Here is an 18,764-nt window from a genome sequence, read left to right on the forward strand (position 1 = left end):
TCATCCTGTTGGCCGCAACCACATGAAAGTCTGGTGAGGAGCTGGAAGTGGCACCCAGGTGTGCAGACGAAGGAGGCCACCCCTCACCTACTAGGGCATGGGGGGAGTCCCTGGTGCCCACACAGTCTGGCTGCACCTGCTCGCTAACCCCCGGCTTCCATAATTACATGCACCCATGTTAACATGCAGGTATTTCCCAAGCAGTAAAAAGTTTAAGGGGCACCTGGGTCTGGGTGGCTCAGTCGGTTGAGCATCTGACTCTTGGTTTCTTTTTTTTTTTTTTTTTTACCTTTTTTATTTTATTTTATTTTTTTTTCAATACATGAAGTTTATTGTCAAATTGGTTTCCATACAACACCCAGTGCTCATCCCAAAAGGTGCCCTCCTCAATACCTATCACCCACCCTCCCCTCCCTCCCACCCCCCATCAACCCTCAGTTTGTTCTCAGTGTTTAAGAGTCTCTTATGTTTTGGCTCTCTTCTGCTCTAACCTCTTTTTTTTTTCCTTCCCCTCCCCCACGGTTTTCTGTTAAGTTTCTCAGGATCCACATAAGAGTGAAACCATATGGTATCTGTCTTTCTCTGCCTGACTTACTTCACTTAGCATAACACTCTCCAGTTCCATCCACGACTTGCTACAAAGGGCCATATTTCATTCTTTCTCATTGCCACGTAGTACTCCATTGTGTATATAAACCACAATTTCTTTATCCATTCATCAGTTGATGGACATTTAGGCTCTTTCCATAATTTGGCTATTGTTGAGAGTACTGCTATAAACATTGGGGTACAAGTGCCCCTACGTATCAGTATTCCTGTACCCCTTGGGTAAATTCCTAGCAGTGCTATTGCTGGGTCATAGGATAGGTCTATTTTTAATTTTCTGAGGAACCTCCACACTGTTTTCCAGAGTGGCTGCACCAGTTTGCATTCCCACCAACAGTGCAAGAGGGTTCCCGTTTCTCCACATCCTCTCCAGCATCTATAGTCTCCTGATTTGTTCATTTTGGCCACTCTGACTGACGTGAGGTGATATCTGAGTGTGGTTTTGATTTGTATTTCCCTGATGAGGAGCGACGTTGAGCATCTTTTCATGTGCCTGTTGGCCATCCGGATGTCTTCTTCAGAGAAGTGTCTATTCATGTTTTCTGCCCATTTCTTCACTGGGTTATTTGTTTTTCGGGTGTGGAGTTTGGTGAGCTCTTTATAGATTTTGGATACTAGCCCTTTGTCCGATATATCATTTGCAAACTTCCCATTCTGTTGGTTGCCTTTTAGTTTTGTTGGTTGTTTCCTTTGCTGTGCAGAAGCTTTTTATCTTCATAAGGTCCCAGTAGTTCATTTTTGCTTTTAATTCCCTTGCCTTTGGGGATGTGTCAAGTAAGAAATTGCTACGGCTGAGGTCAGAGAGGTCTTTTCCTGCTTTCTCCTCTAGGGTTTTGATGGTTTCCTGTCTCACATTCAGGTTCTTTATCCATTTTGAGTTTATTTTTGTGAATGGTGTGAGAAAGTGGTCTAGTTTCAATCTTCTGCATGTTGCTGTCTAGTTCTCCCAGCACCAACTGTTAAAGAGACTGTCTTTTTTCCATTGGATGTTCTTTCCTGCTTTGTCAAAGATGAGTTGGCCATACGTTTGTGGATCTAGTTCTCGGGTTTCTATTCTATTCCATTGGTCTGTGTGTCTGTTTTTGTGCCAATACCATGCTGTCTTGATGATTACAGCTTTGTAGTAGAGGCTAAAGTCTGGGATTGTGATGCCTCCTGCTTTGGTCTTCTCTTCAAAATTACTTTGGCTATTCGGGGCCTTTTGTGGTTCCATGTGAATTTTAGGATTGCTTGTTCTAGTTTCGAGAAGAATGCTGGTGCAATTTTGATTGGGATTGCATTGAATGTGTAGATAGCTTTGGGTAGTATTGACATTTTGACAATATTTATTCTTTCAATCCATGAACACGGAATGTTTTTCCATTTTCTTTATACCTTCTTCAATTTCCTTCATAAGCTTTCTATAGTTTTCAGCATACAGATCTTTTACATCTTTGGTTAGATTTATTCCTAGGTATTTTATGCTTCTTGGTGCAATTGTGAATGGGATCAGTTTCTTTATTTGTCTTTCTGTTGCTTCATTATTAGTGTATAAGAATGCAACTGATTTCTGGACATTGGTTTTGTATCCTGCAACTTTGCTAAATTCATGTATCAGTTCTAGCAGACTTCTGGTGGAGTCTATCGGATTTTCCATGTATAATATCATGTCATCTGCAAAAAGTGAAAGCTTAACTTCATCCTTGCCAATTTTGATGCCTTTGATTTCCTTTTGTTGTCTGATTGCTGATGCTAGGACTTCCAACACTATGTTAAACAACAGCAGTGAGAGTGGACATCCCTGTCGTGTTCCTGATCGCAGGGAAAAAGGTCTCAGTTTTTCCCCATTGAGGATGATGTCAGCTGTGGGCTTTTCATAAATGGCTTTTATGATCTTTAAGCATGTTCCTTCTATCCCGACTTTCTCGAGGGTTTTTATTAAGAAAGGTTGCTGAATTTTGTCAAAGGCCTTTTCTGCATCGATTGACAGGATCATATGGTTCTTATCTTTTCTTTTATTAATGTGATGTATCACGTTGATTGATTTGCGAATGTTGAACCAGTCCTGCATCCCAGGAATGAATCCCACTTGATCATGGTGAATAATTCTTTTTATATGCTGTTGAATTCGATTTGCTAGTATCTTATTGAGAATTTTTGCATCCATATTCATCAGGGATATTGGCCTGTAGTTCTCTTTTTTTACTGGGCCTCTGTCTGGTTTAGGAATCAAAGTAATACTGGCTTCATAGAATGAGTCTGCAAATTTTCTTTCCCTTTCTATTTTTTGGAATAGCTTGAGAAGGATAGGTATTATCTCTGCTTTAAACGTCTGGTAGAACTCCCCTGGGAAGCCATCTGGTCCTGGACTCTTTATTTCTTGGGAGATTTTTGATGACTGATTCAATTTCTTCGCTGGTTATGGGTCTGTTCAAGCTTTCTATTTCCTCCTGATTGAGTTTTGGAAGTGTGTGGGTGTTTAGGAATTTGTCCATTTCTTCCAGGTTGTCCAGTTTGTTGGCATATAATTTTTCATAGTATTCCCTGATAATTGCTTGTATCTCTGAGGGATTGGTTGTAATAATTCCATTTTCATTCATGATTTTATCTATTTGGGTCATCTCCCTTTTCTTTTTGAGAAGCCTGGCTAGAGGTTTATCAATTTTGTTTATTTTTTCAAAAAACCGACTCTTGGTTTCGTTGATCTGCTCTACAGTTTTTTTAGATTCTATATTGTTTATTTCTGCTCTGATCTTTATTATTTCTGTTCTTCTGCTGGATTGAGGCTGTCTTTGCTGTTCTGCTTCTATTTCCTTTAGGTGTGCTGTTAGATTTTCTATTTGGTACATTTCTTGTTTCTTGAGATAGGCCTGGATTGCAATGTATTTTCCTCTCAGGACTGCCTTCGCTGCATCCCAAAGCATTTGGATTGTTGTATTTTCATTTTCATTTGTTTCCATATATTTTTAAATTTCTTCTCTAATTGCCTGGTTGACCCATTCATTCTTTAGTAGGGTGTTCTTTAACCTCCATGCTTTTGGAGGTTTTCCAGACTTTTTCCTGTGGTTGATTTCAAGCTTCATCGCATTGTGGTCTGAAAGTATGCATGGTATGATTTCAATTCTTGTATACTTATGAAGGGCTGTTTTGTGACCCAGTATGTGATCTATCTTGGAGAATGTTCCATGTGCACTCGAGAAGAAAGTACATTCTGTTGCTTTGGGATGCAGAGTTCTCAATATATCTGTCAAGTCCATCTGATCCAATGTATCATTCAGGGCCCTTGTTTCTTTATTGACCGTGTGTCTAGATGATCTATCCATTTCTGTAAGTGGAGTGTTAAAGTCCCCTGCAATTACCACATTCTTATCAATAAGGTTGCTTATGTTTGTAATTGTTTTATATATCTGGGGGCTCCTGTATTCAGCGCATAGACATTTATAATTGTTAGCTCTTCCTGATGGATAGACCCTGTGATTATTCTATAATGCCCTTCTTCATCTCTTGTTACAGCCTTTAATTTAAAGTCTAGTTTGTCTGATATAAGTATGGCTACTCCAGCTTTCTTTTGACTTCCAGTGGCATGATAAATAGTTCTCCATCCCCTCATTCTCAATCTAAAGGTGTCCTCAGGTCTAAAATGAGTCTCTTGTAGACAGCAAATAGATGGGTCTTGTTTTTTTTATCCATTCTGATACCCTACGTCTTTTGGTTGGCGCATTTAGTCCATTTACGTTCAGTGTTATTATAGAAAGATATGGAGTTAGAGTCATTGTGATGACTGTAGGTTTCATGCTTGTAGCGATGTCTCTGGTACTTTGTCTCACAGGATCCCCCTTAGGATCTCTTGTAGGGCTGGTTTAATGGTGATGAATTACTTCAGTTTTTGTTTGTTTGGGAAGGCCTTTATCTCTCCTTCTATTCTAAATGACAGACTTGCTGGATAAAGGATTCTTGGCTGCATATTTTTTTCTGTTCATCACATTGAAGATCTCCTGCCATTCCTTTCTGGCCTGCCAAGTTTCAGTAGAGAGATACGTCACGAGTCTTATAGGTCTCTCTTTATATGTTAGAGCACGTTTATCTCTAGCTGCTTTCAGAATTTTCTCTTTATCCTTGTATTTTGCCAGTTTCACCATGATATGTCGTGCAGAAGATCGATTCAAGTTACGTCTGAAGGGAGTTCTCTGTGCCTCTTGGATTTCAGTGCCTTTTTCCTTCCCCAGATCAGGGAAGTTCTCAGCTATTATTTCTTCAAGTACACCTTCAGCACCTTTCCCTCTCTCTTCCTCCTCTGGAATACCAATTATGCATAGATTTCTCTTTAGTGCATCACTTAGTTCTCTAATTTTCCCCTCATACTCCTGGATTTTTTTATCTCTCTTTTTCTCAGCTTCTCCTTTTTCCATAATTTTATCTTCTAGTTCACCTATTCTCTCCTCTGCCTCTTCAATCCGAGCCGTAGTTGTCTCCATTTTATTTTGCAACTCATTGATAGCATTTTTTAGCTCCTCCTGGCTGTTCCTTAGTCCCTTGATCTCTGTAGCAAGAGATTCTCTGCTGTCCTTTATACTGTTTTCAAGCCTAGCGATTAATTTTATGACTATTATTCTAAATTCACTTTCTGTTATATTGTTTAAATCATTTTTGATCAGTTCGTTAGCTGTTGTTATTTCCTGGACGTTTTTCTGAGGGGAATTCTTCTGTTTCCTCATTTTGGATGGTCCCTGGAGTGGTGCGGGACTGCGGGGCACTTCCCCTGTGCTGTCTTGAATAACTTGCGTTGGTGGGCGGGGCCGCAGTCAGACCTAATGTCTGCCCCCAGCCCACTGCTGGGGTCACAGTCAGACTGGTGTGTGCCTTCTCTTCCCCTCTCCTAGGGGCGGGATTCACTGTGGGGTGGCGTGGCCCGTCTGGGCTACTTGCACACTGCCAGGCTTGTGGTGCTGGGGATCTGGCGTATTAGCTGGGGTGGATCAGCAAGGTGCCCAGGGGTGGAAGGGGCAGGCTCAGCCTGCTTTTCCTTCGGAGATCTGCTTCGGGAGGGGCCCTGTGGCACCAGGAGGGAGTCAGACCCGCCGGAGGGATAGATCCGCAGAAGCATAGCGTTGGGTGTTTGTGGGGTGCAAGCAAATTCCCCGGCTGGAACCGGTTCCCTTTGGGATTTTGGCTGGGGGATGGGCGAGGGAAATGGCGCTGGTGAGCACCTTTGTTCCCCACCAAGCTGTGTTCTGTCATCCGGGGCTCAACAACTCTCCCTCCCATTGTCCTCCAGCCCTCCCGTTCTCCGAGCAGAGCTGTTAGCTTATAGCCTTCCAGATGTCAAGTCCCGCTTGCTGTTGGAACACACTCCGTCTGGCCCCTCGGCTTTTGCAAGCCAGACTCGGGGGCTCTGCTTGGCCGGTGGCCCGCCCCTCCGCGCCGGCTCCCTCCCGCCAGTCCGTGGAGCGCACACCATCTCTCCGCCCTTCCTACCCCCTTCCATGGGCCTCTTGTCTGCGCTTGGCTCTGGAGACTCCGTTCTGCTAGTCTTCTGGCGGTTTTCTGGGTTATTTAGGCAGGCGTAGGTGGAATCTAAGTGATCAGCAGGACGCGTGGTGAGCCCAGCATCCTCCTATGCCACCATCTTCCCCTCTGACTCTTGATTTCAGCTCAGGTCATGATCTCACAGTCTTGTGATTACGCTTCAGGTCGCGCTCGGCCCTGACAGCATGGAGCCTGCTTGGGATTCTCTCTCTCCCTCTCTCTCTCTCTCTCTGCCCCTCCCCTGCACTCACAGCTGATTTCTCTCTCTCAAAATAAATAAACTGTAAGAAAAAGTTTAAGCAACCGTCAGTCATTCGCACTAATAAAGAATCTGCAGGTGTTTCAGGACTGGGAGACAGAAGAAAACGCAGAGATAGAGGGAAAAAAAGGCTGCCCAAATTGGGAAACCAGGGGGCAAAAAAAAAAAAAAAAAAAAAATCTCACTGCTTCAAAGCATTGCAGAGATCCAGCCTTGAGGGTGGGGTATGTGGCCAGAAACCTTCCTGCAGAATTGAGAAGGTGAAATCCTGTCAGAGCAGAGTCAGCTCAAAGCATAATGCCAGCTGGACAAAGCATTTGCTTGGACTATCGCACAGGCCTTTAAACAGAAAACAGAAGGCCTGTGTCCAGATTTGAGAATTTTGTATGGAACATGGGGTCATTTAGCTGCTCCTTAAAACAAGCAAATGTTTTAAAGTAGATCTTATTGCTTCCAAAATTATTCCTTATTCTTTGGAGGCTTGCTTTCTTTGGCACCCTGCAGTTTTCTTTTGGTTTCTTGGATTAAAAGAATATGATAAATACAGTCAATGTTTGAAAAAAAAAAAGCTCAAAGTTACACATTTTCAAGAGACAGAACTTCTCCCCTTGCGTTTCTGCTGTGAGGCTTTGACACTCGGCCAGGATTTGATTTCGAGCCATTAATCCATTAGGGTGATATAAAAATCTATGCTCTATGTCCTCTCCTCCCTGACCCACAGCGAGAGGCATTCAACAGAAAAACTAACATTGCAGATGAGATGATGCTTCACAGAGCCCGCTGGCAGATTTCAGGGTCAGACGTTTCCAAAAGAGGAAAATTTCCTAGAGAGTTTCTATGTAAAGATCCTGAGCAAGTCTTTCTCTTTTGACTATTCTGAACCAGTCATCTTCCGTTCTGTAGAGCTGACAGATTAGAACAAGGTGTCAGACTGAGCACATATGCCCACCTCTCCAAATCCTTTCAATTAACAGCATATAGCTTAAAAAAAATAATACAGTAGTGCTAGAAAACAAGAGCTGCCGTTAAATGAAAGACATTTTAAAAAATGTTTTATGTATTTTGAGAGAGAGAGAGAGAGACAAAGTGTGAGGAGGGCAGGGGCAGAGAAAGAGGGAGATGCAGAATCGGAAGCAGGCCCTAGGCTCCGTGCTGTCAGTGCGGAGCCTGACTCGGGGCTCAAACTGATGAACCATGAGATCATGACCTGAGCTGAAACCAAGAGTTGGATGCTTAACCAAGTGAGTCACCCAGGCGCCCGGGGCCCAAGGATATATCTTAATGAAGGGGAAACTGGGGGCCAGGAGGTGCCCAGTGATCGGCCTCCAGTAAAGATGCTATGAGTGTCGTGTGAGTGTCCATGAGCCATGCTGGAGCAGGTGCGCACAGACGTGGGGCCTTCCTTCCCCATGGTGAGTACCCCCCACTGCCACACCGGGCTGGGGGGCCCATGTGCTCGGGAGAGGGAAATCCTCAGCTGTTCCTGCTCAGGACCACTGTCCCCCCAGATGGGTGCTGGAGGTGGAGTTCTAGCTGCTCTCCTTTGGGGAATGAAGCCGAACAGGCTCAAGACCACAGAGCAGGACAGAAGACGGTGACTTTCCTCCTCAGCAACACGTGACGGGGGTCTTAGCCCCTAAAGGGGAAATCGGACTGTTTTCTGGAAAGAATGACGTCTATTTTCCAGTATGAAAAGTATGGTTAATCTTTTTTTTTTTTTTTTTTTTTTTTTTTTTACAGTTTATTTATTTAGGGGCACCTGGGTGGCTCAGTTAGTTAAGTGTCTGTCTTTGGCTCAGGTCATGATCTCATGACTCATGGGTTCAAGCTCCGCATTGGGCTCTGTGTTGACAGCCAGGAGCCTGCTTCGGATTCTATCTTGGTCTCTCTCTACCCCTCCCCTGCTCAAACTGTCTCTCTCTCAAATATAAATATTAAAAAACAAGTTTATGTATTTATTTTGGGGGGGGAGGGGCAGAGATAGAGAGGGAGAAAGAGGGAATCATGGAGCCCGACTTGGGGCTCGAACTCACAAACCATGAGATCATAACCTGAGCTGAAACCAAGAATCAGACTCTTAACTGACTGAGCTGGCCAGAAGCCCCCAACGTTGTTGGTTAATGTTATTTAGATAGTGGTTAAAGGCATAGACACTGTCACCACACTGCATAGAATCCAGTCCTGACTCGGAGCCTTGCAAACTGTGACCATAGGCAAGAGACTCCCCCTCTTCTCCTCATTGCTTTACTTCCCTGGAAAGTGGATATAAGAAACATAGACCTAGGGGCTCCTGGGTGGCTCAGTCAGTTAAGCATCCGGCTTCGGCTCAGGTCATGATCTTGCAGTTTGTGAGTTCAAGCCCCGCCTCGGGCTCTGTGCTGACAGCTGAGAGCCTGGAGCCTCATTCAGATTCTGTCTCCCTCTCTGTCTGCTCCTCCCCTGTTCGCACTCTGTCTGTCTCTCTCTCTCTCAAGAATAAACATTAAGAAAAGAACATAAAAAAAAGAAAGAAACATAGGCCTGATGTGGATACTAAATAAGTTAGAACAAGGCTATGCACAGGGCAAGCATTCCTAAATTGTCAGCTGGGAATTACTGCCTGATTTCCTAGCACCCCTGCTTTTCACACACACACACACACACACACACACACAGAAAATGTAGTGCCTCTTGGAGATGCAGGTACCCACAAGCTTTCTGGGCTTCATGACTCTCCTGTGATAAGTTGTGGACAGACGGAATAGGAAGCTAGGCATGTAAGCAACCATAGGGAAGGGGCCAGGAGTGTGATCTGTGGATAACGAGGCTAAGCGGGAGAGAGGAGATGGACCGACAGACACACAGCAGTATCTAAGCAAGGACCAGGGAGAAGAGGTATGTACTGAAAGTCACAGCTGTTTTATAGATGGAAAATGACTGCCCAACAATGTTCCCTTCCCAGCAACCCCCACAAACTGTCCTCTGGGAAGGTGGTGGAGGAAGGCGTTCTCTCCCCCCACGGCACTGGGGTGTGATATTGTCTACTTTAGAGACTGGATAGGAAGGTGCTTCTGTCCTCTCTGTGCTCTTCACTCCGTATCACTGTGTCCACATTCACCCCCAAATTTAGGATGGCCTGGAGACATCACACTGTCCTCCAGGTCAACCACTCCTCTCAACGCTGACTTAATATCGGTGCCCGGGTGGCTCAGTCGGTTAAGCGTCTTACTCTTGTTTCTGGCTCAGGTCACAATCTCACAGTTTGTGAGATCAAGCCCCACACTGGGCTCTGCGCTGACAGCGTGGAGCCTGCTTGGGATTCTCTCTCTCTTCCTCTCTCTCTGCCCCTCCCCTGCTCATGCTCTACCTCTCTCTCTCAAAAAAAGTAAATAAAAAACTTTAAAAAAAAAAAAGCTGACTTAATAAAGAGTAGCATTGTTTTCAGTTTTGTGGTTCTGAGTGTTGCCTTCTTATTTGACCTGACGATTCCCTCCCCTCCTTTAAAAACAGCCAGGTTAACTGCACGTACTGTGTGAAGCCAGGCTCCAAATAGGAGCAATGAAATTCATTAGACCTTTGAGGGATGAATTAGCTCAAATCATTTTTTTCCCCCAAGAAATGGTACAACAGCTTGAAACCTGATTCACAGCTACATTCCACGGCTCTCAATATTATGAGATAAATGCTGGCATTCAGTCCTACAGAACTATTTATACCTTACCATCCTAAATCCAAGGAACTTCTGTCGCTGAACCTGTTCCAGGGATGTGTATGGATTTGAATAATGAATATGGGATGTCCTGAGGAGCACAGAGTCTCTGTCAGAGAACTACTTCATTTCTTAGAAATAGGAAGCTGGGGGCACCTGGGTGGCTCAGTCAGTTAAACGTCCGACTTCGGCTCTGGTCATGATCTCACAGGTGGTGGGTTTGAGCCCCACGTCCGGCTCTGGGCTGACAGCTCGGAGCCTGGAGCCTGCTTTGGACTCTGTGTCTCCCCCTCTCTCTTTGCCCCTCCCCTGCTCATGCTCTGTCTGTCTCTCTCAAAAATGAATAAACATTCAAAAAAAATTTTTTAATGAAAAGAAATAGGCAGCTGGGAATTGGCCACAATACACCTTTTCCCCCAAGGCTTGTTGTGTTGTAGGGAAGAACGGACAGCCATTGCCCATCAGGTACCTCCATACACAATACTATACCTTGAAAGAGGGTGGGGTGTTTACTGCCAATCTTATCTGCCTATGATTTTTCTCTTCCCAAGTACAGGAGATACCAATGTTGCAGATGAACATAGTAAGAACCTGAGGGTCTGTGTTCATTCCTGAAAACATAGAAACACTGCTTCTGAATTCATCTGTATAATAACTGGAATACTCACTGATCACATTAGTGGATTATGTTTTTATTATTATTATTATTATTATTATTTTAATTCTTTAAGAGAGAAAGAGTGTGAGTGAGGGAGGGGCGGAGAGCAAAGGAGAGAGAATTAAAAAAATTTTTTTAATGTTTATTTATTTTTGAGAGAGAGAGAGAGAGAGACAGAGTATAAGCGGGGCAGGAGCAGAGACAGGGAGACACAGAATCTGAAGGAGGCTCAGGCTCTGAGTTGTCAGCACAAAGCCTGACACGGGGATCGAATGCACGAACCATGAGATCATGACCTGAGCCAAAGTCAGACGCTTAACTGAATGAGACACCCAGGTGCCCCAGGAATATGTATTTTTAACAAGCTTCCTGAGTGGTTCTGATGGTAACGTTGAAGGAGTTTAAGATTGGCTGAAATCGTTGCTCCTTTCTAGACACCCAAAGGGACAGCTTGACAAGCTCCTGGAGAAAAACATCGATTCCATTTTAATAGGGATGGGAAGAAAGGAATAAGTAATTATTGAGTGTGTAAAATGTGTCAGAAACTGTGCTAGTTAAAAATAGACACGTTAGTGGCTCCTGGGGGGCTCAGTCAGTTGAGCGTCTGTCTCTTGATTTTGGCTCAAGTCTTGATCCCAGGGCTGTGAGATTGAGCCTCGAGTGGGGCTCCATGCTGAGCATCGAGCATGCTTGAGATTCTCTCTTTCTCTCTCCCTCTGTCCCTCCCCCACTCATGCACACACGCATGCTCTCTAAAATTAAAAACAAACAAACACACGTTTGATTCAAACATTACAACTCTTTGTTGAGGTGATCAGTTTACAGTCAAAAACAAGTGGAGCCAGGAGGCATACCCAACATTCTAGAATTTGATCACCATGCCTGACACCCACCTCCCAGAGCTGGGAGCTGAACCTATGGCTGCACGGAGTCCAGGGAATGGGTAGATGTATTTGTTGGAGAGAACTTATGGTGGTACTAAGTCTCTGGGATGCCTCATCATTTTGATGACCAGTCTAAGCTCGCCATGCACAGGCACTTTATGAAATGGCCTTTTGGTTCCACATGTGCTTGGTGAGAAACACGGATGGAGGACAGGACATACTGTCATCAGTAAACTTTTTCAAACAAGCATATCACTCATCGTTTACTGACAATATGCACTGGTCGCCACGCTAAGCAGTGTTCAGAATTTACTACCTCATGGGGTGCCTGGGTGGCACAATCAGTTAAGTTGTCCGACTCTTGATTTTGGCTCAGGTCATGATCTCACGGTTCTTGGGATCAAGCCCCGTGTTGGGCTGTGCACTAACATCACAGAACTTGATTGAGATTCTCTCCCTCTCTCTGCCCCTCCCCCGCTCACTCCATCTCACTCTGTCTCTCTCAAAATAAATAAACTTAAAAAAAAAAAAAGAATTTACTCTTCATAATGGCCTATGAGGCAGGTGCTATTGTCTCTACTTTTTTGTTAAGGAACAGAAACGTTGCTTAGTGTGAATCGTGTGCACGCTCACACAGCTAGCAAGCAGCAGAGGCTGGGAAGGCTGTTGGGCTCCGAAGTCCACTGGAGTCCCACACACTGGACTTGATGCAGCCAAGCTCCGCTTCTGCCATGATACTTGAGCAGAGGTGTTGCTGTACGTTTAGAGAAAACCATCCATCTCTTGGTTTAACGTTAAATAATGGGTTTGAGTAGCTATGGATCTCTTCTGTTGAATATTTTCAGTCTTCCTCTTTTCCCCAACAAGCCAATCCCCCTTTCTCCACACTCTTAAATGTCCATTTAATTTCAGGTGAGGAGACATTATCTTGTTGTCAATGAGTGTTGTGTTTTGTTTTCCATGGACCTGATAGAGTTTATACCAACGGGTGTCATTTGTAAGATAGTTAGAGCTGCCTCAGGTATTGGTGAATACTTCACTGTCAATTGTCCACATGAATAGTGATTATATATAATAAGTTTACCTCATCAAAAAAAAAAGTTTACCTCATTTATTAAGACTCCTGGTATATAGCCCAGAAACATTTGGTCTCCTACCAACCTATCATACACAGTGCAACTCTTTTTTTCTTTTTAATGTTCATTTATTTCTGAGAGAGAGAGAGAGGGAGGGAGGGAAGAGCAGAGAAAGAGACAGAGAGAGAAAGAATCCCAAGCAGGCTCCACACTGGTAGTTCAGAGCCCGATGCAGGGCTCAAACCTACAAACCGTGAGATCATGATGTGAGCTGAAATCAAGTGTTGGACACCTAACCAACTGAACTACCCACGTGCCCCAGCACTTCCGATATATGAGCCCAAGAACATTTGGTCCCCCACTAACCTATCATACATAGTGCAAATCTTACTCTAACATAGGACTAGTCAAATGCTCCAAGTAAGAAAAACTAAACTTACCTCTTTTACTCATTTACCACCAAACAACAACTGTTGGGAGATAATTCTCCATGGGGTCTCTCAAAATTCTGCACTTGTTGTGAACGGTGGCACTGGCTGTCTTTGTTCCAAAATATCTTTTCAAGGATATTTGTTCTGTTCTGATATTTGTTTGTACACAGAACAGCCTTGGAAAACGGAGATCATGTCTCCTTCCGGAGCAAAGGGCAGGCGTGTTTACCATGCTGCATAAAATACTGGGCCTTCTTAAGCTCAGGGTTCCTCTCTTATAACGCAACTCACGGCACATGGACATGTCACTGGGTCTTCTCGGAATCATCCTGTGGACCTCAAGAACCTGAAACAAGAAAATGCTGATCCTCTGGCTACTGCTAATGCTATGAGTAATAAGGTTCTGTATCTCTGACAGAGATCCATTTTTGCCAAGAGATCCATTTTTGTCGTGTCTTTTGCCAAGATCCGTTAAGCTATGGAAGGCTATGTAAAGCTTGCAAGGGGTGTGAAATCTCAGACCCTTCACAGTTCTTGAGGACAGCAATGCCATTATTATTGTTTCTAAGGTTGGTAAGCACCGTTTGTTGAGCACCTAGTGTGAATCAGTGAACCAAACTCTATTCTAAGTAGTGGGCTATATGATTTCATCTGATCCTCACTGGACTGTTGTTTAGGAGATAGCATTGACTCTGAGCGTATTCTGACTTTTGTTCTAATATCCACCCCTCTCTTATCCAGCAAGGAAGTCCTCCCTCCCTCTAACCTTAGCGGGGAGTCTATTCCCTTTGCAGATGACCAGTTTTTGAACTTTATTCTAAATTTTATTCTAAACTAGGCCATGACACTCCCCTGGTCATAGAAACTGGTCAGGAAATGAACACATTTATCCAGATGGGGCAAAAGGAGCTGGGGGACACTGAACCAGGGACCTCTGGGAAAGAAGTTTCCTTGCTCGGACATAAAGCCAAAGGGAAAGACCGGCTCTACTCCTTCAAATGTTGACATGTGTCAGCATTTAATTGATACGCATTTATCACAATGGATGCTGGATACAACCCAACAGGGTCTGGAGTTCCCTATTGTGCCAAATATCACTCTGTTAGTGCTGGACCTGGGGCGAAGTCCTGGGGCGAGGTGCTAAAGCAGCTGATGCTCAAGGCACTTAGCGGGTTCAAAGCAATGTCTACCTAGCAACTGGTACCAAAGTATCTTAATATGCTAATAACTGATACGGCTATCCTCAGCTGTGCAGGTGTGAAGCCTGGAACTGACCATCCTTCTGACTACCCATCAGAGAAAGAAGCTCACACAGGAGGGTGCAGCCAACACCATCCCAGGGAGACGGCAAGAGAGCCACCGGACCAAGCTGACCCTGACAGTTGCCCTCCCTCCTCTAGACTTTTTCAATGAATAGACTACAGACTCCCTTTTCATTTCATGTAAGCTAGCTTGCATTTGGATTTCAGCAACCTGTAGTCAAAAGCATCCACAAGGAGTGCCTGGGTGGCTTAGTCGGTTGAGTGTCCGACTTGGGCTCAGGTCATGATCTCACTGCTCGTGGGTTTGAGCCCCACGTCAGACTCTCTGCTGGCAGCTTAGAGCCTGGAGCCTACTTTGGATTCTGTCTCCATCTCTCTGTTCCTCCCCTGCTCATGCTCTGTCTCTCTCTCTCTCAAATATAAAATAAAACATTAAAAAAAAAAAAAAAGCATTCACTGAAACATGAGGTAACTAGTCCAGGACCTCAGAGCAAGTAAATAGCCACATTAGAACTGAAAATCAAGTCTCTCTGGCTTAAATGTCCCTGCTTTTTCTGATGCACCACACTCTTCCCAAGTATCAGATGAATATGCAAAAGTTATTTGCAAACTGTAAAGGCCATATTCAAATTTTAGCTTCTGAGACTAAGAACTCCCAGAAAAATACAAAGAGGCCAATGTTTTCTTCCTGATTATCACTGAGAGTTTTTCCCACCCCAACTGGAAACATCTAGCTTCATGATAAGAATACTATCAGAGAAAGGAAAATATAAGAAATTATATCTGCTGTTCAAATTATTTTCTGGGAACACTGTTGGTACATCTGACAGTGGAAGTCAAACCGGATGACCAGAAACCTGTTCCAGGAAAGGCCTCTCACATTATCACCATCTTGAGAGCACACAGGAGCAAGATCTGGATTCATCCCAGGAATATTTTGAACACTGTCATCAACGTGTCCATGTTGTCATAACACCTCCTAGATGCCTGCACAGGGAGAATTGGCTTCCTTTTCATCTCACAGTCACCCCAGAGGACAAAAATTAACAAGTGATTTAGAAAAAGAAAATACTAGAACTTTGCATATTTCTTTGCTCGATCAAGAATCCATGTAAACGAAGACAATACATTTGCATCTAGTTTTTAAAAAAAATTTTTTTAATGTTTATTTAATGGAGATAGAGAGCATGAGTGGAAGAGGGACAGAGAGAGGGAGACACAGAATCTGAAACAGGCTCCAGGCTCTGAGCTGTCAGCACAGAGCTAACGCGGGGCTTGAACCCATGAACTGTGAGATCACGACCTGAGCTGAAGTCAGACACTTAACCAACTAAGCTACCCAGGCGCCCCTGCATCTAGTTTAATTAATGGTCTTTGAATGTTTTCCAATAATCTAATCTACATGCTTTTTAAAAATAATTCAACTGTTAATTTTCTGGAGGTGATGTCAAGTAAAATTTTTCTTTCAAAATGATGAACACCTCAGCTATCGATGTTTACCAATTTAGATTTGTTTTTACATATGTTATAGGAAAATAAAAATTACTGAAAATCTGCCTGTGGTGTAATTAGAAATACAACTTTGGAAAATGAAGTGATGGGTAAGTTATATTTTTCCTGACCCATTTTACCACTAGGAGAATAAAGGCAGTTCATAAATGCAGGTGATACCCACATATCTCTTGGGTATTCCTAAATTTTTGAATTTTTGTAGTTACATCTCATTTAATTTTCTTTTTTTTTTTAATTTTTTTTTTTAACGTTTTTATTTATTTTTGAGACAGGGAGAGACAGAGCATGAACGGGGGAGGGGCAGAGAGAGAGGGAGACACAGAATCGGAAACAGGCTCCAGGCTCTGAGCCATCAGCCCAGAGCCCGACACGGGGCTCGAACTCACGAACCGTGAGATCGTGACCTGAGCCGAAGTCGGACGCTTAACCGACTGAGCCACCCAGGCGCCCCTCATTTAATTTTCAAATAGAATGCTTTAAAAAAATTTTATGTTTATTTATTTTTGAGAGAGAGACAGAGACAGAGTGTGAGCAGGGGAGGAACAGAGAGACAGGGAAACACAGAATCTGAAGCAGGCTCCAGGCCCTGAGCTGTCAGCACAGAGCCTGACATGGGACTCGAACTCACAAACTGTGAGATCATGACCCAAGCTGAAGTCGGACGCTTAACCGACTGAGCCACCCAGGCACCCCTAGAGTGCCTTTTTTTTTTTTTTTTTTAATTTTTTTTTTTCAACGTTTATTTATTTTTGGGACAGAGAGAGACAGAGCATGAACGGGGGAGGGGCAGAGAGAGAGGGAGACACAGAATCGGAAACAGGCTCCAGGCTCTGAGCCATCAGCCCAGAGCCCGACGCGGGGCTCGAACTCACGGACCGCGAGATCATGACCTGGCTGAAGTCGGACGCTTAACCGACTGCGCCACCCAGGCGCCCCTAGAGTGCCTTTTTTAAAAAAAAACGTTTTATTTATTTTTGAGAGAGGAGCATGAATGGGGGAGGCACACAAAGGGGGACAGAGGATCTGAAGCGGGTTCGATGCTTACAGGAGTGAGCCTGATGAGGGGTTTGAACTCACGAGCTGTGAGATCACGACCTGAACCAAAGTCAGACAGTCAACCAACAGAGCCACCCAGGCACCCCTCAAATAGAATGTTTGAATGACCATCCTGGGTTTCCCTAGATATTTCCAAGGTTCTTAAAAGCTTACACGTCTCCAGCCGTCTTTGGTTCAATCGTTCCCTTCTGCTGTATTCTTAATTTCTGTTTCAGTCTCCCATCTGTGACTCATAGAGACCCTTCCCAGGTAACACTGCCTCATGCTGGCCATTAACATACCCTCCAAGGCACCACTAACATAAAGCTATATATCCGAGTTTACTGATAGTCTCCACACTTCAGGAGAGAATTCAAATACAACAATGTCCACCACTACCTTCAACCTGTACTTGGAATATAACTCTTTCTGGAATCTAAGGCAAAAAAGTTAAACCCTCAGCAGATATGTCTAGCTTCCTAGCCTTTGTGCCCGCATCAAGGTCTACCCTGCTCTCATTTGTGGGAGAGAACACCCTTTATAAATATTCCGACCAACTTTAAGAATGTTCCACTCACTACATACAGGAGTTGGTTTCCCTTTGGGACTCATTAGACACCCTTAGACACAAGAATAGATTTCCAGGAGCACCTGGGTGGCTCAGGTGGTTAAGCACCAACTTCAGCTCAGGTCACGATCTCACTGCTCATGAGTTTGAGCCCCACAGCAGCTTCTGTGCTGACAGCTCAGAGCTTGGATACTGCTTCAATTTCTGTCTCTGTCTTGCTTTGCTCCTCTGCTCATGCTCTGTCTCTGTCTCTCTTTCCCTCAAAAATAAACATTAAAATAAATTAAAAAAAAAAAAAAGAACAGATTTCCAAAGTCTGAGCTGTGTTGGAACCAGTGAGATGGTGCTTAACACACATTGGGGAACAACACAGGATGGCTGTTGGCATGATAAATGCAGTCTATGTGGAAGTTTCTGGGCCTCAACTTCAGAGTGACTATAAAGTGTAAGGAAGCTCTATATGGTATTCTACAGCTGAGAGAGTTCTCACAGGGGAAAAGACAAATATGAAAGGAGTTCAGACCTCACTGGAGAAGGTGTAGTTCTGCCCACTGGATAGTAGAGAAGTTCACTGGTTTGTGCCAACTAGAGTTGGTCTGCAGTCACTAGGTAGGTGGAAGCAGGTGACTGCAGGGGACCAGCATCCATTGGTGTGGGTGTGCAGAGGGAGTGGGGCCTTTATGGGAGCCCTCCAGGCCTCAGGTGACCTGGGTTTTGGGGGTCTGCAGAGGGGATAAGGGTGCAAGTGTGGGCAGGAGGCCCAGAGGGTGTGGGTTTCCATGTTGAGAGGCAGGAGGGTGATGACCTACACTTCTGTGTGTCCATCTGAAATAATGTTCTCTTTGCCTGAAAAACTTCACTTAGTAATTCTTAGTTCATGTCTGTTGGGGACAGATTTTCTCAGACTTCGTTTACCTGGAATTTGCTATTTTGTCTTCATCTGTGGAGAATATCTTTGCTTGTATAGATTTCTAGGTTGGCGACTGTTTTGTTGTCGTACTTTAAAGATGCCATCATGTTGTCTTCTGACTTCTGGTGTATCTCTTGGGAACCAATTTGCCGTTCTCGCTCCTCTGAAGGTAGTGCCTAGTTTTCTAGCTTCCTTTTCTCCCCTCTTCCCTCTTTCTTCCTCCTCCCTCTGCTTTCAAAGATTTCGGCTTTGCCATTTTTAGCAGCATCACTATGATGTGCCTAATTGTGGTTTTCTTTGTATGTATCCACTCTGGAGCTTAGAGAGCTTATTAAAACTGGCCTTTCAGCTTAAAAAAAAATTTTTTTTT

General features: G+C 44.1%; 1 long non-coding RNA gene across 1 annotated transcript in view; it reads right to left on the bottom strand.

Moving 5' to 3' along the window:
- Positions 1 to 13,132: 13,132 nt before the first annotated feature.
- Positions 13,133 to 18,764, bottom strand: part of LOC123602024 — a 152,340-nt gene continuing 146,708 nt past the window's right edge. The window contains exon 4 of the long non-coding RNA XR_006714315.1: positions 13,133 to 13,453. This is a non-coding gene — a long non-coding RNA (uncharacterized LOC123602024). The remainder of the gene's footprint in view (positions 13,454 to 18,764) is intronic.

Source organism: Leopardus geoffroyi, chromosome A1 (assembly GCF_018350155.1).
Source record: "Leopardus geoffroyi isolate Oge1 chromosome A1, O.geoffroyi_Oge1_pat1.0, whole genome shotgun sequence".
Lineage (NCBI taxonomy): Eukaryota > Metazoa > Chordata > Mammalia > Carnivora > Felidae > Leopardus > Leopardus geoffroyi.